Raw genomic sequence first — 24,177 nt, 5'->3', positions numbered from 1 at the left:
GTACTATCACCTCTATTATTTAACGCTTATTCTGAAGAGGTAATGCGAGAAACTCTGGAAGATGAAACAGTCGGCATAAGAGTAAATGGAGTCTTAGTTAACAACATCAGATATGCAGATGATACAGTAATAATAGCCGATAATTTACAAGACCTGCAAATACTCATGAGTAAAATAGTAAGGTGTAGTAGGGAGTACGGACTCTCTCTCAATATCAAAAAGACAAAGTTTATGAAAATTAGTAAAAACAACCATAATACTAACGAAATCTTGATAGTAGAGGGCCAGCAGATCGAAAGAGTAAAAAAGTACACTTACCTAGGGACACTTATAACCGAAAATAATGACTACACTGCAGAAATCAAAGTCAGAATCGAGAAAGCACGTTCTAATTTTATGAAAATGAAAAAGGTCCTATGTAGTAAAGATTTAACATTAGCTCTTAAAGTACGCCTAACAAAATGCTACGTATATAGTGTACTATACTATGAACTGGAATCATGGACGTTAAATGTAGAGACAATGAGACGACTTAACGCCTTTGAAATGTGGACGTATAGAAGAATTATGAGGGTTTCCTGGGTAGATAGAGTTACGAACAATGAAGTACTGAGAAGAATAGGTAAAGAGAAGGAAGTTGAACTGACAATTAAAGAAAGAAAACTACAGTACCTCGGACATGTGATGCGGGGCGAGAAGTATGGCATCCTGCGACTCATAATGCAGGGAAAGATAGATGGCAGAAGAAGCATCGGCAGAAGACGAATTTCATAGCTGAAGAACCTGAGAGAATGGTTTGGATGCAGCTCAAAACAACTATTTAGAGCTACTGCCTCAAAAATTAAAATAGCTATGATGATTGCCAACCTCCGTAGCGGAGATGGCACCTGAAGAAGAAGTAGCATCCTTGGCAAGTCTATCCACTATTTCATTTCCGTTAATTCCATAATGAGCCTTAATCCAAACCAAAGAAATTTGTTTACCTGTATTCGTAAGTAACTGGATTGTTTCTAAAATTTTTATAATTACTACTGATGAAGTGCTTGATAATTTAGTTTGTACTATTGTGTCTACCGAACTTTTGCTATCTGTTAATATAACAAACTTATTCTTGTGATGGATATTAATATACCTCAAAGCTTGAAGAATTGCGATGAGCTCAGCAGTATAACTAGACATTTGATTTGAAAGTTTAAATTTTTTGGATAGATTTTCATTTGAATGGTAAAAGGCGCATCCAGTTGACTCAGCGAATTTGGATCCATCTGTATAAATACAATCGGACTCCGGCCATCTTTTCAGAATTGATTTCTCAACAAACGTATTTATGTTAAATTGATTAACGTGTGGTTCAATATTAAGATAATAATAAGGAATTTGTAGTTCTAATAGGTTATAATCACAATTATAAAAGGGAAGGATGTCATTTCTGTAAACCTCGCTATTAAATTGGATTAATAGCTGATAACTGCTTATTACTTTGGGATGAATTTTACGTCGCCAGAAGGGACTATCTATTTTTGAATTGAGGTTTTGTATTTTCTCAGATCTTTTCTGTGCTAGGAGTTTTGACATAAAAACATCACACAAAAATTGCCGTCTAAGATGCAAAGGAGGCTCTGCTGCTTCAATTTCTAAAATATGTGTTGGTGTGCTTTGTATACATCCAAGACAAAGTCGTAAACACTTATTTTTTATTTTTTCCAATATCTCCAATTGAGTTAAATTTGCATTTCCATATAAAATACAACCATAGTCAATCACTGAACGTATTAGTGCTCTATAGAAGATTAGTGATATATTTGGATCGGCTCCCCACTTTGTGTGGCTAAAAGCTCTTAGTATATTTATTGCGTTTTCACATTTTTTTGACAAATGATGAATATGTTCTTTCCAAGAGAGCTTTTGATTTAAAATTATGCCAAGGTATTTAACAGATGTTTTATATGGGAATGTGAAAGGTCCTATATTAATTTGGTTTGGTGGTTGATAACGTCTTCTCGTAAATGAACACATGACTGATTTATCTTGAGAGATGCTGAATCCATTTCTTTGTGACCATTCGGCAATTCTTTCTGTGGCGTTTTCTAATGCATTGATTGAAGCTTCGATCGACTTCTTTTCCGTATAAATGCAAAAGTCGTCTGCGTACTGAAGTATTCTAGTTTTTTCGGTAATAGAACTAGTAACATCAGAAGTGTACAGAATAAACAATAATGGACTTAAAATACTTCCTTGAGGCAATCCAATTGATGTTGATTTGGGCGTACCTATCACTCCATTTATATTTAAATACACTTTTCTATCACGGTATAACTTCATTAAGTTCGCAATAACCCCTTCTGGAATTCCTATGGCGTATAATTTATCTGTCAATATGTCTAGATTAACTACATCATATGCTCCCTTAATGTCTAAAAATAGGCAGGATATTGAGTTGTTACGAGTAAATGCTAATTGTACATCAGTAACAAATGATGTTGTAACTTCTTGAGTTGAACGTCCTCTTCTGAATGAATATTGGACTGCTGATAATAATTGATTTTTCTCCAGCCAGTGTTCTAACCTGTTTTTAATAAGTCGTTCGTACGTTTTCATTATACAAGACCCCAATGCAATACGTCTGTAGGAGTCTGCAGAATCTCTAGGTTTATTAGGTTTAAGAATAGGTACTATTAAATATTTTTTCCAATCGTCTGGTATGTTCGACTTGTTTGTATATATACTGTTATAAATGCCTAATAAGCGCTGCTTAGTTATAAATGGGATCTCAGCAATCATTGGGTAATGGATGTTGTCTATTCCGGGAGACGTATTATTTCTTTTCTTACAAGCTTGTTGTAATTCGTTCATTGTGAAAGGTTTATTTAGCATGTGATCATTTGTATAATTATTTTTGAACTCTCTTGGTTCTTCGTTAACCCAATTCGGACAGATTTTACTATGAAAATATTCTGTCCAGTCTCCCCACTCTATTTGATGTCTATTTGCTTGTTTCCTGTTTTTGAATCTGTTTAATTTAGCCCAAACATCTTTCATTGGAGTATTTTTGTTCAAACTTTCACAATACGATTTCCAACTAGCTCTTTTTGCTTCATTTGTAATTCTTTTAACGATCGCATCTTGATTTTGATACTTATTAAGATTATCCACATTTGGATTCTCTTTATATTTACTAAATAACTGCTTGCGTTTCGTTACTGCATCTTGGCAGTCATTATTCCACCATGGTTTGCATTTTTCCCAAGTATTTCGTTTATTTGTACTCTTTTTTGGTATAGCTACGGTAGCTGCTTCGTTCATATCTTCTAATAATTTGTCATAACTATCGTCAATAACATTCAATGACTTTTCATATAACAAAGTGCTAAATTTTCTCCAGTCTGCCTTGTTAATTTTCCATATTTTATGACTTTTTGTTGGTGGTGGCGTTCCTCTAAGTTGACATTTCATGAGTATTGGCAAATGGTTAGAGCCATGGGGATCTTGAAGTACCTCCCACTGGAATAATTGACTGAAATTTGGAGAGCATATAGTAATATCAATAGCACTTTTTCTTTGGCCTGGTCTAGTAACAAGGGTTGGTTCCCCTGTATTTAAAAATACTAGATTTAATGAGTTTATTGCTTCTAACAGGTTTCTTCGTTCAAAATCTTCTAGATCTGATCCAAAAGCCGAATGATGCGAATTAAAATCTCCACCAATTATACATGGTTTTGGTATGCTATTAAAAAAATTAAGAAATTGTGTCAGTGTAACTCTACTCAAAGGTTTTATGTAAACTGAAACAAGATAAACTTCCTTAAATTGACCAATCCGAACACACACACACCTAGCCATAATCTTTTCCATTTGAGGTAAATCTATCTCAGAAAAACTAATTTCATCCTTAATTAAAATTGCTACACCAGCTTTTCCATCTTCTCTATCTAAACGTGAACAATTATAACCTACGAAATTATAATAAATATTTGGTTTAAACCAAGTCTCCGAAAGAAGACCTATATTGATTTTATATTCATGAAGTAAATACTCCAAATTACATTTATTTGAAACTGCCGATCGGCAGTTCCATTGTGTAATAGAAAAGGTTTTGTTCATGTCTGCGAGCTTAATCCCTGTTTATTGAGTCTGTCCTTAATAATATTAACCACTTCAAACTGTTGAACATTTAAAATATTATCCCTATTTAAAGACTTTAATATATCCATAACTAATTCAAATACTAATGTTATCGTTTCTGTTTCTGACATTTCATTGGTTTTAATAATATTCTCTCGGTAAGATTCTTGACTCAAAATACCCCCTTGTAACCTAGCGATTTCAATTGGTTTAGTTATTTTGATTGCTTCATTAATACAAGGATCAGGTGTTTGAGGCCTGGCCCTTTTCGTTGGATTTCTATAGATAGTGTATTTATGGGAATCTATGGGGCTAGACTGCGAAAAACCTGAAGAATATGGAAGAGCAGCTTGATTTGGAAGGAGTGGAAAAGCTTTTTGAGACGCTAATTCTATGGGAAATTGAGGATTTAATGTTTTATTTTCACTAGTAGTTGCATTTGCATATGTTCTATTGGGGATTAATTTAATTGCGTCATTGTATGTTAAATTTTTTTGAGACATAATATCTTTAATAGTTTTTTGCCTCAGATATTCAGGACACAGCTGAAAATTTGTAGTTAAATGATCTCCGTTGCACTGAAGACATTTATTGTTTGGGTTTTCCGTGCATTTGGAGGATAAATGTTCACCGTGACATTTGAAACATCTAGACTTACCACGACACTGTCCACCCACGTGCCCGTAACGATGTCAATTGAAACACAAAATTACTTTCTGTACAAATAGTTCGACCGGAATTAATACCTTATTAATAACTACATACTTAGGTAAACTTTGTGCCCTAAAAGTCACAATAATACTTTTAGTTGGAACATATACCGTAGTATTATTCTCAACAATTTTCCTTTTTATTCTTTTGACTTCTACTACTGTAAATTTACAGTGGTAGTCATAGGCTTTAATTTTATTTTTTAACTCCTCATCTGAAATGTCTCTATCAATATCCCTTAAAATACCCTGACGATGAATCATAAATTTAGGTACATAAGCCTCAAGTTTATTTTCAGTAAACCTTTTTGATTTATTCTGATCTACTAAAAAATTGGCCCATTTTGATTCTCCAAAAACTACTTTTACTCGATGTTTTCCTGCCAAATCAATTCTTTTTATTTTATTATCCAGTTCCGGCCAATTTTTTAGTATTATATCACCAACCCTAATCGCATTTAGACGTAAATCACTTTTATTTTCAATTATTACTTCAAAAGGACCTGTGTCAGTTTGTAAATATTTATAGGTAGTTCTAATGTCATTTGTATTTATTTGGGACGAGTTTGACGAAATATGAAGTTGATTTTTACTTACGTTTGAGCTGCTATTGACATTTTTATTAATATTATCGATACCTGAAACCGCTGTTATTTCCATATTATTATTCTGTTCTTCTCTAAACTTGTAAAATTCGTCCTCTCCGGGATCGGGAGGGTCACCGTCACCGTGTCCGCTCATCAAGATTTAATCGCTTCGAACGCTAAAACTGACTTATATTTATATAAAACTTAAACTATAACTAAATTAACGAAACTAAAAAAGAAAATTTAACGGATTTAACTAATAAAAACTGCTAATAAATTTAAATTTTCGAGAGGAACTTTGAAATGCGTCTTTACACTTTGACAGTAGTTTGACGTTGTATAAAAAATGACAGTTTGAGAAAGAAACTTTGTAACAGTTTAAAATAACAACAAATGGATATATAGTCTGGGCAGATTATCGGAGAATAGGCCATTTTTGGGAAAAGTAATTTACCAGCAATTTTATTGCTGAAATCGAATATTATGATTGTACATAATATTAATATAGGTGTGCAAAGTCTGCAGATATTGTGCTATTTTTTTATAAACAAAATGGCGCTCAAAAATCGTGTTTTTCTAAATTTTGTTCTATAACTCCAAAGATTTTAACTTTACACCAAAAACAGCCAAATAAAAATTCTCCATAATTAAATTCTCCATAGAGAAGTGTTTTTCCCGATTTACTTTGATGAAAATTTTCCCCGGAAAATGCGGGTTTTTCCAACAAAATCCTTAATTTTCAACTAAAATTTTAGATAGGTAATTGTTTCATCAACTTATTATCAACTCAATCAATAATTAAATAACTTGGTAATGTAAAAGCTCTTTTCATATAGATTATAATTACAGAAGCCGATGGAAATTGAATGAACAGTTTAGCAACAATTGAAATATTAATTAAAAATTTACGGGTGCTATAATAACCACAATAATTATGATACATAAGAATAATTTGGATTTTTGTATAAAAAGTCACTGTACCTATCCAATCTACTTTACAGAATTGAAATTGCAGTTCTTTAGCGGCTTCAGGAATATTTTAAAATTATAAACAATTTTTTAGCTTATAAGCAAATAGGATATCTCGGGAAACATTAAATTAAATTAAATCATGAAAACGATATTGAAAAAAAAACGGGAGGTCGTTTCTTTTAAAAGAAAAAACGTTTAATTGTGATGAGTGGTTCCTGAGATACAACCGGTCAAAGTTGACCGGCATTTACGGCAAAGACCATCACCTTTTTGTTTTTGGCCTTTTTCTCCATAACAATTTTCATATATTTCAAATACTCATAACATATTAATATAATGAAAACTATCGATATTACGAGTAAAAATTGCCAAAAATAGCAAAATTCCAATCAAAAATTAGGTTTGACAAAATGTAATCTCAAAGTTCAAAATCGGTATACCTTAAAAAATGCTTTTTCTCGGCTTCCCATGGAGCAATTTTCTTTATTCTCTTTTTGTTCCCAAGTAACTCGAGTGGAGCCATCTAACTAACGCATTATTAAATGTCAAACTTGCTTTTGGTTGTTATAATAAATTAATTTATTTATTATAACAAAATTTTTTAATTGTTTAAATAAAGATTGTTTAAATAATTATACAGGTTTCAAATGGGAATATTTGTGTTTTTAACGTTAAAAGGTACACTTGTTGTAAGTTTATCTAAAAAAAGTCTACAACTGGAAAAAACATGTAGTTTTCTTTTCTTATATCTTATATCTTTAAATAAATAATTGATTATAAATAATTAATTATTAATCTACTATAACAAAATAAAAGCAAGTTTGACATTTAATAATGCGTTAGTTAGATGGCTCTACTCGAGATACTTGGGAACAAAAAAAAAAGAATGAAGAAAATTGCACCATGAGAAGCCGAGAAAATACATTTTTTTTTAACGTACCTATACCGATTTTGAACGTTGAGATTACATTTTCGCCAACCTAATTTTTGATTGGAATTTTGCTACTTTTGGCAATTTTCACTAGTAATATCGATAGTTTTTATTATAATAATATATGTTATGGGTATTTTAAAGATATGAAAATTGGTGCGGAGAAATAGGATAAAAGCAAGAAGATGATGGTTCGAAAATTATGATCCTATTGTTTATGTCCTTGCCGTAAATGTCGGTCAAATTTGCCCAGTTTGATCTCAGGAACCGCTCATCACAATTAAACGTTTTTTCTTTTAAAAGGAACATCCTGCCGGTTTTGTTCTAATACCGTTTTCGTAATTTAATTTATTTTAGTATTTACCGAGATAGTCTATTTGTTTATAATCCAAAAAATATTCCTGATTTTATAATTTTAAAATATTCCTGAGGCCGCTAAAATACTTCAATTTCAATTTTGTAAAGTACATTATATAAGTACAGTGTCGTTTTATACAAAAATCATAGTTATTCTTATGCATCTTAATTATTGTGGTAATTATAGCGACCGTAAATTTTTAATTAACATTTCAATTGTTGCTAAACTGTTCATTCAATTTCCATCGACTTCTGGAATTATAATCTATATGAAAAGAGCTTTTACACCACCAAGTTATTTAACTATTGATAAACAATTACTTATCTAAAATTTCAGTTAAATGTTAAAAATTTTGTTGGGAAAAACCCGCATTTTCCGGGGAAAATTTTCGTCCAAGTAAATTGGGAAAACACACCTCTATGCAGAATATAATTACGGTGAATTTTTATTTTGGTGTTTTTGGTGTAAAGTTAAAATCTTTGGAGTTAGACAGCAAAAATTGAAAAAAACACGATTTTCGGGCGCCATTTTGTTTACAAAAAAAGTAGCACAGTAGCTGCGGACTTTGCATACCTATATTATTACCTATATATACAATCATAAGATTCGATTCCAGCAATAAAATTGCTGGTAAATAACTTTTCCTTTTATTTTGCTAATTAGCCCAGAGTAATATTAAACTTATGTTTGCTAAATATATTTAATTATTTTACATGGGCATAATTTAACAAAACTAAATGGAAAAAATACGGAGTTTCGCGTGTCCGGTTACTTTTGCGAGTGAGTATATTTCATGGTAGTTAATACCCTTTACGTTAAAATATTTTTAATGCTCCAGGGAAAAAAGGCAAAAATATACGATGTTCGGGACCCTGATCCAGCTAGGATCAGTGTCCTGGCTGGATCAGTGGGATTTTTTCTTTTGAATCGCTACAGGAAAAAATAGGCTAATTGAATATATTATATGGTCTTCTTATAGTTAATAAGCACAGGTTTAAATTGTCAGTTTTAGTAAACTTTGAACTTCAACAGAGCGGTCAGTAAATATTTTAAAATGAAGTTCTAATGAAATCGGCTCTGGGCCGGTCGATTTGGAATTCTAAAATCCATGCACTCCAAAAATGAAATTGACTTTTCAAGCACATGTTGCTTTTAATATCTCCGAAATTTGTTGATATATTTTGAATATTCTTTTTTAATTAATATTAAAAAATATTATGGGGGAACCCGCTTTATCCGTCAGGTGTTTCTAAGCAATAGTATTGCAAAAACGATCTGTGGAATAAACATATTGAATCAAATTTAAATTAGTTAACTTTTTTTATAAATACATATTTTTGTGTATTACAAAAACTACTTGACCCAATTTTTCATGTTATATTATAGCAATAAGTTCATGTTTTCAAAAGTTATAGCAAATTTTTTATTGTCAAAATTTTAGAATTATTTTGCAATTTCCGAGGCAACAAAAAAGTTCAGATCAAAATTCAAAAACTGCCATTTTAAACCTACGTCCAGCTAATAATAGATGAATACTCTAAATAATACATTTCATTACTCCATTTTTGTCTGTAGCGATTTAAACTGCCATTTTGACCTTTATTTATTAATAACTATTATGTATAAGACCTCGAACTGACGGATATTTATAATATCTATTAGGTATATAATACCCAAAAACCCCATTTGCAACCTGGCTGGGGGCTGGGTCAGTAGACATAAACCTATTTCCCCTGGACTATACTTTCATGGTTGTTAATCAACTACACGCCCCGACTAAAGGAAACTAAAAACTCCATTTCATCCTTTTCCCGAAGCGAATGAAAAGCGAGAGGAGTTGCGTAATAAAACTCTCATGTTTCCCTCTCTTTGCTGTTGAAACTAATTACGGTTTTCAATATAATAGTAAAACAAAGTTTGTCAGAACTCTCGCGTAAGACTCTTAGTTGGGATCTCTGCTGAAATCAAACAAGTGGCTTTATTTCGCAAATTTCCGTAAATTAATTTCTTGCGAAGCACTAAAGCAATTGTTATGTATAGCTATATTTTGTAGCTCTTAACTCAATTAACCTAATCAAAGCAAGAGGCTTTTTTCGCCAAGTTTATTTAATTGATTTCTGCTATTTATATCATGGGACTGTATTGTAATTATTTACAATACAATACAATACAATACAAAAAGTTTATTTTGCCAAAAAAACAGAATATTACAATATACAACAGAGAATATACAGAACGTTTTTAGACAAAAAAGGATCTTCTCACGATTATAAAACCGATTACAAAAAGTCCACCACAAAGGTAGACCTTTGCGAAAAGACCCCAATGAGAAGTAATATTTAATATAAGACAAAAGAAAAAATTAATAAACTAAACCAAAACTGAACTGTGTTGAAGGAGAAGGGCATTAACAAATCAAATACGATAATATTTATAATATAACTTCTAGACCCAACGAAAAAGTGCCAAGGACGAGAAGCCGGACAGTGTGCAGATTCTCGACAGCTGGATAGATGGTAGAAAAATAGTTGTTAATAATTTAATTTAGTTAAGTTGTTCTTGTAATAACATGTTTCTTATATACTTTCTAAATTTAACCAGAGACAAGTTTTTTGTTCTTTTTGACAGCCCGTTCCACATTTTGACAGCTAGATAAGAAAATGATTTTTGGAAAGCCGCAGTTCTGTGACGCGGAAGAAGAAATGTTCCAGTGTTCCGTGTAGTATGTATTCTAGACAAATCTGAAAATTTTTCATTTAAATATGGAGGTTTCCCAGTCTTAACAATTTTGTATATAAAATTATACATATGTTGCCTCCTTCGATAAACCATTTTGAGGATGTTATGTTGATTAAGGTAAGGTGTTATATGGCGATTATACGGAATTCTATATGAAAATCTTACACAACTATTTTGGATTTTTTGGATTGACTTTTTAAGTAACCAAGATATAGAGTCGCCATAAACAACGTCACCATAATCAAACAGGGACAAGACAAGAGTATTGCAAAGATAATATTTTTGTTTAGATGTTAAGTATTTTTTTATTTTATATAAACTTTTTAATCTGAGATATCCTGCAGTTAACTTTTTCTTTACATGTTTTTGGAAAGAAAGTTCATTATCAAAGATAATACCCAAATTTTTTGCATGTTTTACAATGGGGATTGGATTGTTATTAATGTTAATTTGTAATGTATTTTCGACAAGCTCTCTGGCATTTTTATTTTTATTTATAATTATTATTTGCGATTTGGATGCATTTAATTGTAAATTGTGATTTTCTGCATATGAAGATATACATTTAAGGTCCGCATTTAATTTATTTTGAGTGTCTATTATAGTGTGTCTATTTATAGGTATTTTTAACTGGGAGTCATCAGCAAACTGCTTAAATTTGCAGAATTTAATGCAGTTTTTCATGTCAGCAACATAAATGGAAAATAACAGAGGTGAAATTACCGAACCTTGTGGGACGCCATTTTTAACTAATTTAAATTCTGACTTATCAACACTTGAGTCTTTTTTAACAAGAACACAACTAAATCTATTCGTCAGTAGGTTTTGCATGAGATTGACTGCACTGTTGGAAAAGCCAAAGTAGTGAAGTTTGGCCAACAGCATCTCGTGACCAATAGTATCAAATGCTTTACTAAAATCCAAAAGGGTCATGCAAGTACTATTTTGTTTTTCTTCATTTTCTCTGATGTCATTCAAAATGCTGACAAGTGTTGTAGTGGTACTAAAATTTTTCCGGAAACCCGACTGGCAATCAGGTATTATTTTGTTAATTTCAACAAATGACTCAATTTGATTATATAAGTGCTTTTCAAAAATTTTAGATAAGACAGGAAGTATACTTATTGGTCTCAGATCTTTCAGCTCCTTTGGTTCAGGTATTTTAGGTAATGGTTTAATTATAGCTTTTTTCCAGCCAGATGGATAGAATGAATTCAAAATACACGAATTAATTATATTCAATAATGCATCTGCACAAAAAGGGTAGCATAATTTTATATCTTTTATTGTTAACCCATCATCACCAGCTGCATTAGACGATATTTTGGAGACGATTTTATTTAAATTTTCCCTGTCCAATAGTGTAAAATTAAACTCGTCAGTGTTGTCTGTAAGCCTGTTGCTTTTATAAAATTCTATCAAATCTGTAGAAACTGTGTTGTTTTTGTTATCGATTTCTGAAAAAAAGTTGTGTATATTTGTCGCATTGTTGAGATTATCTGGTATATAGAATTGATTTTCGTTATAAGTAAGATTGAGTTTTTTTGCTGTTTTCCAAAATTCCTTCCCTTTACTCTGTCCAAATGTATTAAAAAATGTGATTTTTTCCCGTATTATAGCATGTTTGGTAAAATTCCTCAATTGTCTGTAGTACTGTAGGGACCCTTCCGTTTTTGTTCTCATATATTTTTTATGTGCTTTATCTCTAAGCTTAATCAACTGCTTTATGTTGGTAGTTATCCATGGCAAATAAGGTTTTTCGGAAATTTTCCTGGTTTTCACTGGAGCATGCTTATTTAAAATTTTATTTATGTGAGACGTGAAAATCTCCACTTTTTATTCAATACTATCAGTCACGAAAAGTGCTGCCAATCGAGCATTCTTCCTTCTTCCATTAATAAATCATAAATGATGTTACTGTAGTCTCTGTACGTTAAGCGTCGTTTAAACACAACGACAAGTCACAGCAACTAGTTGTCATGACAAGTTGAAACGCTGTTTAGACACTGCGATTCAATGCGATACCACCTTCAACCCAACTCCAACTTTGATAAGTTGTGCGATGCACCGTTTACACACAATGATAAGTTGCAACAACTCGATTGACCTTGATAAGTTGTTTGATTTATCGCTGTGTTTAAACGATCCTTTACAGTTTTTTTGTGACAGGTTATTTTAGGTAGATTCAGTATTGTATAGACCAAGTTATGATCCGTCACACATTGAGATATTGCCAATGATCCTGATTTTATGCATTGTATGTTTTGACTAGTAATAATTATATCGATTAAACTAGATGTGTTATTTGTAAAATTAAACCTCGTGGGCTCTTTAATATGTTGATCAAATTGTAAAGTTTGTAACAAGTTTTTTAGTCTGTTTGGATATGTTGTATTACTTAAAAAGTTGATATTTAAATCGCCGACAATAATAATGTTCTTATGTGCAACGGTTACATAACCCAGTAAATCCTCAAACTGGTCTAGAAAAACAGATTCGCTTACAGAAGGTGGCCTGTAAATATTAATAAGTATATAGTTTATATTTTTTACAGTGAATTCTATGGCAATGTGTTCAAAAAAGGGAAAGTTTAAATTAATCAAAGAAAATTTTATATTATTTTTAATATAAAGTGCAACGCCACCCCCTCTTGCTAATCTGTCCTTTCTTACAAACCTATATCCCGGAAGTCTGTAGGTGAAACTTGGCATGTCGGAGTTTAGCCAAGTCTCAGTCAACCCCAACATGTCAATGTCAAATTCCATCATATAGTTTGTAAACTCGTCAAAACCAGTATTTAAAGATCGTACATTTAAATGGCCTACTGAAAAATTTCTCAAATTGCTTATTAAAAAATCGTCGTTATTATTTTCCAACTGTCGAGTGCCCAAATAATTAGCCATATCCCATAATAGCTCCTCTCCCCGCACCAATGTAGGTCAAATTACCTCTTCCCAGATTACACAGTTCAGTTTTGCCCAAAAGATTATTTAAAAAAGTTTTAATAACTAAAAAAATTGCCCTAACTAAATATTTCATATTTTTCAATTTTATCTCACAACCCGCCTATTTAACTTTATCTAAGTAGTTACTAATGTCCCGGAAAAAAAGAAAGAAAAAAAAATATATACAAAAAAGAAAATATACTAATAGATAATAACATTTTTTAAAGAGTTTCTGTTTGTTTTGTTATTGTTTACAATTTTACAAAGTAAGTATGCGTATACATATACATAAATTTTTCGACTCTGAATAAAATGGAACGATAAGCCTACCCATTATTATATTATTATAATGTAAGTTTGCTACTAGGCTATTAATATTAGTTAACGAAAAGTTTTGATATTTTTTGATATCGATTCGGAAGAAAAAAATAATAAAAAATGAAGACATGAATAATAAACAGTATAGAAAAGAGCCAGTTTTTAAATGTTAGAAAGGTACCTAGTCTTATAATGTAATAATTTTATTATTAAATATTGTATTATTATAGACAAATATCACTTATCTACACAAACAATCAACATAAAACACAGCATACAAGGTTACCTTCAGCAAGGAAGAGATGTAAATAACTTTAATCCATACCATAATTCGGTGTTTTATTAATTCATAGCATAGTGGTTAGTTTCCATGATAAATTTTTTCCAATTCGGGCTCACTGTGAATGCGAAAAACTTTGTTAATTTTATTTTTCACGAAAACATTGCCGTTAAGCACCCACGCACTATTTTTTGAGAAAAGCTGTATGGCCTTCCTAAACAAACTAAGACGTAATTTTGTTAAATCTTCTTTGATTTGCACTCCCGAATTTTTGAGATTTTTTCGGTTTCTCAAAATCGACTCTCTCACTTGGCACGTCGTAAACCTGACTAAAATTCCGCTTGGCAAATTGTTATCATTTTGGTTTTTATTAGGTATACGATGGCATTTTAATAGTTCACTTTTTTCCACGTTTATTTTCAATTTATTTTTAAACAGGCTTAAAACTTTTGCTTCAAGGTTTTCTTCATTTTCACTATTTAGACCGAAGATTCTGATGTTTTGATTTCTCGATGTTTGTTCATGGTCGTCAGACATTTTCAGGAGTCGTTTGTTTTCTTCAACCAATGTGTTTACTTGGGATTGAAGGGCATCAATTGCCGCCGACTGCTGATTAAGCCTTTCCTCCAGCTTGCTCGCTACAATTCCTGCTACTTTTTCAGCGATTTCTTGCAAGTATTTATCATTAAAAATACTTATTATGGCACCTTTGATTTCGCGCATGTCTGTCGTTGATATTACCATAATGGCGACTGAACCACTTTAGATTTTGTAATATTCACCAAATTTTGCAAACAAATAATAGCGAATCTCACTGAAAATGTATTGTAAACACAAAACAATAGTTTAGACTACACTTTATACTAACTTTTGTAATTAAAAACTGTATGCAATTAACTATATCGGGAAAAATTTGAAGAGCGGTTGCAAAACTACAACGTACTACTCGTGCGCCATCTACAATCCTCATCCTTATTTGGATATTAGTTATTATTCTCTCTCTAGTTCTATCAATTTTTGTGGAGTACTTGGCGCTAATGAGACTTTTGGCCAAAACTGTAAGATTGCTGTCTGGCCGGAACAGCACATCTTCTTTCGTTTTTATTCTCCGGCTAAACTGTGTAGGTACTAGTTCTTTCCATTTTCCTCTATTTTTTGCTGTCTTTTTGACTTCACTCCCTCTTAGTATAGTTTTGTCGTGTTCTTTCGTTATTGTTTTTTCCAGCTGTTGTCTGGTCTTCCTTTTTTTCTTTTCTCCCCTGGTAGGTATTTAAGTGCTTCTCTTGCTGTATTGCAATCCATTTCCATGTTTGTTCCTTGACTGTAGTAGATATGTTAGTTTGCTTTGTTTTCTCCCATAGTTCTGTATTAGTTATTCTATTGGACCAGTATATTTTTAGGATTTTATTTAGAGATTTTTTTTTATTTAGTAAGACAAAGTCGCATCCACCCGAAGGTTACTAGCGACATTTCTGTAACATTTGTAACAATATTAAATAAAAAATTGGTAAAAATGAATTAAAATTTGTATACAATTAAACCTTTGGAGCAATAATTGGATTCCACGCACTAACACTTTATTTTTGAAATGAACTGTTAGATCGCTAGCGACACTCCGACATTCTCTTTCTGATGCATCAATAGTGATAGCGTTACGCGCACTAGTATCTGCTTGTTCATATTTCCTTCAATGCCTATGTGGGATGGTATCCACAGGAAGTGGATTCTTCTGAAACTTTCTTGAGCTTTCATTAGTTCGGCCTTGGTTCTTTCCTCAATGGGGTGTTTATGGTATATATTTTGCATAGCTTTGACTGTGCTAAGAGAGTCGGAAAGGACTGGGCAACAAGGGAGGTTTTTAATATATACATAGTTTGATGGCTTTAAACAAACCAAAGAGCTCTGCAGTATAGATGCTGGAATTCAGAGAAAGATGTAGGAGCATAACAAGGCGATGAAAAATTCCATCAATATTCTTTATGAGTAGAAACTTTTTTTTTTTTTTTTTTTTTTTGTAAGCATTTATTAGCAATCATAATTACATATTATATAAGCTAATTTGATAACAAGTACAATAACATATATCAATGTATTATTGTACACTAAAATGGCGTTATGAGGTACATCACCCAGCGGTTTCACCTCAGTTTCAGCGAAGATCTATGGGCCATAATCTTCGCAATCTTCTGTTGTTTAGTGGCTGCAGTAATGGTAATATTAATTGGTTGGGGTGGTCTTCCAATTTCTCGTGATGTCTGTTGGCTCTTTCTTGAATTACTGTGCTGACTAACGGGATGTTTAGGTCTGTATGAAGGGTTTGGTTGGAAATGTACCACGGGGCATTTGCGATGGTGCGTAGAATTTTTGATTGAGTTCTTTGGATAATTTTTGTGTTTGATTTGCTGGCACAACTCCATAGTTCTATACCGTACGTCCATATAGGTTTGATGACTGTTTTATAAATCAGCAGTTTGTTCTCAATTGAGAGTCGAGATTTTCTACCTATAAGCCAATTTATTTCTTTCACTCTCAACTCAATTTGTTTCTTCTTCTTTAAAATGTGTTGTTTCCAGTTTAATTTAGAGTAGAAACTTGAACCTTAATGTTGGCTTAATTGAGATGTGTCACTTTCACAGTCTGACGCCTCACTGCCAAAATAACTATTAATTTTTTTCTTTATGGACGTGAATTTTCGTTTTATGGATCTTTCCTTTAAATGGGGGTAAACTAGACTGAGCATATGGGACAAAGCTGAAAGGTCTGTGGTATATTCTTGAATTGTGATTATAGGATCTGTTGATCCCGTGATATTCATTAGGAGCATGTTAAGTTGATCAAAGTTTAGAGGGAAAGGTAGAGGGTGATTTTCTATGAGGTTTTTAGCAGGGTCAAGTAAGAGAGAAAATGAGCATTCAGAAGTGCTTGCTGAACTAATTTTAGCTTTTTTAGATTTTGCTTGGACTTTAGGTGGTGGAAAAATGTTACATTTTTTTGAAGATGGATTTGCTTCAGGTGAAATAATTTCATTAAAATTAAGTTTTGATTGATTAATTATGTGACTGTCCTTATTTGATGCATCTTCTTTGTTCGGTATCTCCGGGACATTGGAAATAGACATTTGTTCACACTGAGAAGGGTTTGTATCATTGGGTGCTTGCACAGATATATTTGTTGCGCTGGATACCGATGCTTCATTGTTTTGGTTGGGGTTTAGTTGAGCTAATGTTTCGGGGCGCTGTGATGCAATGTGACGTGGATTCTTGCATCTAAAGCAAACTAAACTGTCTAGAGAGATGAATATTCTATATATGGTGTTGTCAAAAACAAGAGTAAATGACTCTGGTAGTGTTAGACTGTGAGGACTGATATAGATTTATCTTCGAAAACTAAGGATGTGATTGAACTCAGGCATAGAAGCACTAATTTTGAGGAATGTCATGGGGGAGACAGGAACTATGCCGATTTTTTATAACTCATTGATTAGCAAGTCGTGCGGTATTGAAGGACATACGCCGGAGAGCACAAGTCGTTCCGCTGGTGTAACTAACCTTCTTGCTCTGAAAATTTCACCTTGTATTCCTATTTGACCATAATTATTCATAAAATCATCCACTATTTTTTATTGGATAAATACATACATATGAGATTATTAGATAATCTAGAAGAGAAGATTATATTTTTCGGTTGAATTATATTTCCAAGTGGGAGAAGGTAGTCTCGAAGTTTGGTGTTTTCTAAGGCACTAAAGATAATTGCTTGGACTTTAAAGGAAATTGCACTCTCGACGCTGCCAAAGAGTATGACTGTGATGCGTTTATTTGACTTTGATGGTCTTGTATTGTAGAACTGTTGTGGGATTCCATGTTTAAATTCATTTCGATAAACGTTAAGTGAAAAGTAAGTCCGACCCTGTACACCTGCTAATACAGGTATATCGGTCTTTACTAAAAGCGGTTATTTTGCTGGTAAAACTGGATTTGTGCATTGACACCAATAACAAATAATTGCAATTTGCTGACTTTAATGCTAATTTTACTGGATATTATGTAAATAGATTGTACACTTACAGTTTATTTCAATATATCACTGATATTCACAAATTATAACTTATATTAAACTTTGTTAATATTAAAAATATTCGGAGCCCACATTGAATACAACATTATAGTTATCGATGCAGGATCGGTCTCTCTACTTAGAGATTTGTTTACAGTAGTTTGCAGTTTTTAAATGTATTTTTATCCTGTTTCCATATTTCTGTTCCGTAAAGTAATATACTTTTGATTGCAACCATTAAAGATTTTAATTTTTATTTTTTCTGATATTTGGTTTGTTAATTAAGTTCTATTTAAAGCGTTGAATGCATGTTGAGACTTTATTAATTATTCTCGTCTGTATATCCTTTTTACCATCCCCGTTTCTTTCCTTGACTGAACCCATAGGTATGTATATGTGAACTTGTTTACGTCTTCTACTTCCTTTAGTGCGGCCAATATGTGAAACAATTGCACATTTAATGATACAAGCATATAATTTGCACCACATATACTACACATATAAAGGTTCAAATTTAGATATGAGGCCATCTCAGATTATGTCTTTTACAAAAATGGCGGGCGTTCAAAATGGCGGCTATACTTATGTGTTTAATAGTACCATAACTTTTGAATGAAAAGTCCGATTTCAACCAAATTTGGTATATAGGTTTTCTTTTTGATTTACAAGAGGGATATGGTGAACCGGAAGAATCGGTTTACCAGAAGTTGTGTTTTTACTGGTTGTTTATGTAAAAATATATTTTTTTTTTCAATTTTTTCCCTCTGTATATATTAATTTTTCAAAAAGGTAATACCGCAATTGAAAAGAGCGTAAAAATATTTTGTAGAAAATATTTTGAACTTTTTAGTTATGTTAATTATCATTTAATAAATGCATAACGTATCATCACAAGTACCTATGTGTGGCAAATTCGTGCAAACATTATAAGAATTATTGTGCATTTAATGGTAGAAGCATATAATTTGGACCACACATACTACACACATCAATGTTCAAATTTAGATATAAGGCCATCTCAGATTTTACCTTTTACAAAAATGGCGGGCATGCAAAATGGCGACTATACATATGTGACTTATAGCACGATAACTTTTGAACGAAAAGTCCGATTTCAACCAAATTTGTTATATAGATTCTTATTTTGATGTGTTAGACCAAGGTCTTGAACCGGAAGAATCGATTTACCAGAAGTTGTGTTTTTCCTGATTTTTATGTAAAAACATGTTGTTTTTTTACCAATTCTTTCACCCTGTATATATTAATTTTTCAAAAAGTTAATATCGACGTTGAAAAGACCGTAAAAATATTTTCTAGGAAATATTTTGAACCCTTTAGTTATATTAATTACCAATTAATAAATGCATAACATATCTTAACATGTACCTATGAACCTATGTGCGGCGCATTCGTGCAAATAATATAAGAATTATTGTACATTTAATGGTAAAAGCCTATAATTTGGACCACACACACTACACATACAAAGATCCAAACTTAGATATGAGGCCATCTCAGATTTCGTCTTTTACAAAAATGGCAGACATTCAAAATGAATCTACCGCACATAGGTACATATGAAGATACGTTATGCATTTATTAAATGGTAATTAACATAACTAAAAAGTTCAAAATCTTTCCTAAAAAATATTTTTACACTATTTTCAATGGCGGTAATACCTTTTTGAAAAATTAATATATACAGGGTGAAAGAATTGAAAAAAACAACAACATATTTTTATATAAAAACAGTAAAAACACAACTTCTGGTAAACCGATTCTTCCAGTTCACGACCTCGATCTTACTCATCAAAAAAAGAAACTTGGTACCAAATTTGGCTAAAATCGGACTTTTCGTTCAAAAGTTATCGTGCTATTAGTCACATATGTATAGCCGCCATTTTGAATGCTCGCCATTTTTGTAAAAGGCAAAATCTGAGATGGCCTCATATCTAAATTTGAACTTTTGTATGTGTAGTATATGTTGTCCAAATTATATGACTCTACCATTAAATGTACAATGATTCTTATAATATTAGGAGTAATAAATATATTCAAAAGTTTATTTAACATTTCTATTGATTGTTCGGTATATTTTATTAAGTCAATGGGTATATTGTCGATTCCTGCGGCTTTGCCAATTTTTAGAAGTATTAGTGTGTTTCCAATTTCTTCCCTTTTAATTTACCAATATCCAGTTCTAGCTCTGGTGATTCTACTTCATCTCCTATGATTTGGGTTTTCATGTTAAGCATATATTTCTTCGAAGTATTCCCTCCATCTTTTGTATTATTTTTTCTCATTTTTTATTCTGTTGCCTTGTTTATCTTTTCCTTCTCGTATATTTCTTTGTGATTTTCGTGTTAAGTTTCATATGACTGTATATTGTGTTCGTAGGTCGTTTTATTTCCCATCTTTTTTCCTCTGACATATTTAGCATCTGATTTATATAGTTTTTTTTATCTTGTCTGGCTTGTTTTTTTGCTTCTGCGTTTTTTGCCTTGTATTTCATTTTAAATGCCCTCTCTCCTTCAGATCCATCTTTTGTAGAATTTTTTTCTTTGACTTTTTTCCTTTTTCTATCAGTAGTGGAGTATCTTTAGCTATCCATTTTTTGTTTTGTTTTATTTCTAATCCGATTGTTTTTTTCGTTGTGTTTATCATTACTTTTTTAAAATGTTTCCATGCTTTCTTGACTGACTCCCCAGTTTGTTGTGATACTGTTCGGTTAATTGCCAATTTCTCACTGAATTTATTTCTTATAAATTCCTGTTTTAGAGCATCGACGTTGTATTTGTTCCTTCTGTTGCTATTTTGATTTTTATCGTTGGCTAATTTCATTCTTAGTCTCGCTTTGACTAGCATGTGACCCCACATCAGCACCTGTTAAGCTCCTGACATCTTGCAACCAGCTTCTTCATTTATATTCAATTATTATGTGGTTTAGGTATTTGGTTCTTGTATCTCCCTTCTCGTAAATTCCATATTTATTTTCTCATGTATCCGCTTATGTTTAAAGATATGTTAAAAACAAAGTTTGTCAGAACTGTCGCGTAAGACTCTTAGTTGAGATCTGGGCTGACATTAAACAAGTGGCTTTATTTCGCAAATTTCCGTAAATTAATTTCTTGCGAAGCATTAAAACAATTTGTGAATTTGAGCAAAACTGACTGATTTGTTATTGTTCTATATAGCTATATTTTGTAGCTCTTAACTCAATTAATATATTCAAAGCGAAAGACTTTTTTGGACACGTTTATTTAATTGGTTTCTGCAATTTATATCATGGGATAGTGTAATACATTGTCATATCGACGGCTGAAACGCAAAAATGACCAAGCGACATTTGGCTACCTTTGGCTAACTAGAGCGGTTTAAAGTTTGAAATTTTGAAAAAAAAAATCATAAAACATGATTTAGTGGTTTTATTGTCATAATTCCATCGAACTTTCAATTCAGTTTAGATACTTTATAAACTACCCCTAGTAGACTATGTATTGTTTTAATAGTTTATGAAATAGCGTCGGTTAGTAATATTTTCTGCTAAATCGCAACCAGGAAAAAGTTACCAACCGACTATATTTTTTACCTTCAACTGAAAATAAATACTGAAGGTGGATGATTTTTATTATCGGAACTGGTAAAATTGACGAAACCTGATACCGAAAACCATTCATGTTTTGTGACAGGTAAAATGGTTGAAGTAGAAAACTAAAAAATATAATTAACAGTAATTATCATATTAATAACAGGCCTTACTTTGAATCGTTTCGTCTTTATCCAAACGACATGCATGATCAGTGAAATGTATAAATTTCTTATTTGAAATATGTACGTACTGATTTCTTGGCATACTGCTACTACACTACTTACCAAAAGTAAATCTTTGGTAGATGCCCCTGCGCTTGCCAAAGCTAGGTTTAGGATATTATGTATTCATTTTCAACTATCCATTATATTAATAAAACAATTCGATTACGTAGATCCAAAAATGAGATAATAATAAGTAATACCCAATACTAAAAAATATAGATTTCAACAACTATTCCACAATTCGGAGCACACTGACCGATATTCTGTTATTAACTACAAATTAATGAAACTATGATGATTTGGATCACTTTGGATGCGTTCTAGCGGCGGAACAGGTTACGTGCTAGCTTCCTTTTAAAATTTATTTTTTAAAGAAATATATCTAAGCAACAAAAACATTAAAAAACGGCAAGTAAATTATTACCAAGCGACAAACTCCATCTATTTTAGGTAGAAAGAAAAAACTATTGATCTTGTTTAAGAAAGTTACATCTACAAATAATTAACTAAACAAAAAATGGTATTTAATTATTGTGCAAAAAAAAGTAATAAATGATAAAAAAATATTTTTGGATGGGATAAAATTTCTTAAGCATTTTAAAAACTCTAGATATTGTTTGTAAAAAATCACTAAGCACTCAATCATTTAAAATACAATCTAACAAAAACTTACTAACTGCAAATGGTTAAAATGGGATAGGTACCAAATGCAAGTTGTTCTTAAATTTACAAAATTCTAGTCGCTTGGTCGCCGAAAATTGTTAAAAATGTCATCAATTATTTTAAATTACCAAACGGCAAAAAATTCATCGTAGCCACATGAGGATACAATCAATCGACGCAGAAAAATTTTCTGATTTCAGTGATATTTATATATATCTCAATATCGCCCAAATTGGCGTTTGGTAACTTTTGCCTTTCAACCGTCGATATACATATATGATGGTATTAATTGTTATATATACAGTGAAGACGTTTGAGTTGAAATAAATCATTTTCTTGAGAATGGCCGACTCTGGAGGTAAACCCCCAAACAAGTCGATTTTTTTTTAATTAAAATTTTTTGGCATACATATTTTACTAGTGATGTCATCCATCTGGGCGTGATGACGTAATCGATGACTGATTTATTTATAAAACAGTATTGTACACAGTATTGACAAAACGGTAAAATGTATTTCGAATTAAATAAATTACATACATTCTTTTGTCTCAATTAAATAATTCAAATTTGTCTCATTTTTTTTTGGGCACCCTGTATAAATAATTATGTGTTTATATTAGTGAATAGAGCATGGAATAACCTTTCGCACGACCCCTACTCTCATTAAAAATAATCATCGATTACGTCATCACGTCCAGATGGATGACGTCACTAATATGATACATAATATGCCAAAAAATTAAAATTTAAAAATAAAAATCGACCTGTTTCGGGATTTATCTTGAATGTCGCCCATTTTCGAGAAAATGAATTTATTCCAACTCAAACGTCCTCACTGTATATAAATAATATCTACCAATATTAATTACCACCACAATAGGGCACATATCCCAATTCACATTATAGGCGAGCGGCACACCTCCAAAATAACGCTTATTTCTCGAGATACTGACCACGGGTGTTGAATGGCTAATTTTGGTCTTACTTTATATTTCTGATGGTGCAGAAAACTAAAATCAAGTTAATTTTGAATTTTAAGTGGGGAAACATTTATCAAAAACGCAATTTCACCTTAGAAATAAAAAAATGTATCTCATTTCTAAATAAACACATAATTTACGATTCAATCAATATAAATAGATAGCTTTTAGGGAGAAGAGGGGAAGAGATGTGAGTGGAAATAATAATTGGTTCTTTATCTTTCGTAGAGGTTTGTCCAAATGGGAAAAGTTTTGGAGTATAGAGGATTGAATACTAATATGGCTTCTCCACCGCTAGCTCTAACACACTCAATTCTCAAGAAATGGTATCTTGCAAAACCCTTTAGAATTCGTTATGGTCAGATTTGAAATTCGTTTCTTGAATAAGTTATAATTATAAACATATTATGTCGGCAGTAGTATCAAAATTAACTTTTAGAGGTGTTTAAGTCTTGGGTAAAAGTCTTTATCAGAGTTCCATTGAATTAGATTAAAGTTTACTAAAATGAGGATTTTTGGGAGTGTTGGGAGATGTCTGAGAGATATTCCTCATCCTGAGGTTTCAGTGATGACAGGAACGTCAATTACGTTGGAATCTACTGAATCCTAAATGGATCCTCTTCATTCCAGGGACAGGATAGGAAGGTGTTTCGGTTGTTGTGGGATTCACTGTTAAAACTGAAGTAACATTTGTATTTGGGC

The sequence above is a fragment of the Diabrotica virgifera genome, chromosome 5, assembly GCF_917563875.1.
Source record: "Diabrotica virgifera virgifera chromosome 5, PGI_DIABVI_V3a".
Lineage (NCBI taxonomy): Eukaryota > Metazoa > Arthropoda > Insecta > Coleoptera > Chrysomelidae > Diabrotica > Diabrotica virgifera.
The sequence above is the reverse complement of the archived record's forward strand: the minus strand, read 5'-3'. Positions refer to the sequence as shown.